The 389-nt window shown below is 35.2% G+C and overlaps 1 protein-coding gene across 4 annotated transcripts in view; it reads right to left on the reverse strand.

The window, feature by feature from the left end:
- The window catches only part of LOC122083689 (transcription factor SRM1-like), a 13,011-nt gene that overhangs the window by 12,157 nt on the left and 465 nt on the right, over nucleotides 1-389 (reverse strand). Inside the window, exon 1 of one of the 4 annotated variants that reach the window (XM_042651596.1) lies at nucleotides 72-319. The exons of 2 other annotated variants lie outside the window; for them this stretch is intronic. The gene's annotated coding sequence lies outside the window, so the exon portion shown is untranslated. Of the gene's footprint in view, nucleotides 1-71; nucleotides 320-389 lie in introns of those variants that run through there. One more of the 4 variants, XM_042651589.1, reaches the window with a different exon arrangement.

Here is a 389-nt window from a genome sequence, read left to right on the forward strand (position 1 = left end):
AAAAAAAAAAAAAAAGTTTTGAGCAAAAGAAGCAGAATTGAAAGGCATAGAACGCAAAAAGTTAGAATTACCAAAATGTGTCCAAACGTCTGAAAGCAGAATTCAATCAGTATATACTGGAGATGAGACAACACTAACCCTAAAGCAGAATCAGAGCCCCAGTAGGAAAATTTACTGATTACCCAGAAACTTAGATTGGCCGAAAAGCCATGAAAACAAGAATTTGATGAACAAAAGACCTACAAAAGGGAATGAAATTACAAGGGTAGGGCTAGAAATTTCACGACATTGATGGATCGTGAAAGATCGACAACTTGCAGGGAAAGGTGAGATTGAAAAGGCTCCAAGTTATTTCAAGTGGACTTCACCAAAAAAAAAAAAAAAAAAAA

The sequence above is a fragment of the Macadamia integrifolia genome, chromosome 1, assembly GCF_013358625.1.
Source record: "Macadamia integrifolia cultivar HAES 741 chromosome 1, SCU_Mint_v3, whole genome shotgun sequence".
Classification (NCBI taxonomy): Eukaryota; Viridiplantae; Streptophyta; class Magnoliopsida; order Proteales; family Proteaceae; genus Macadamia; species Macadamia integrifolia.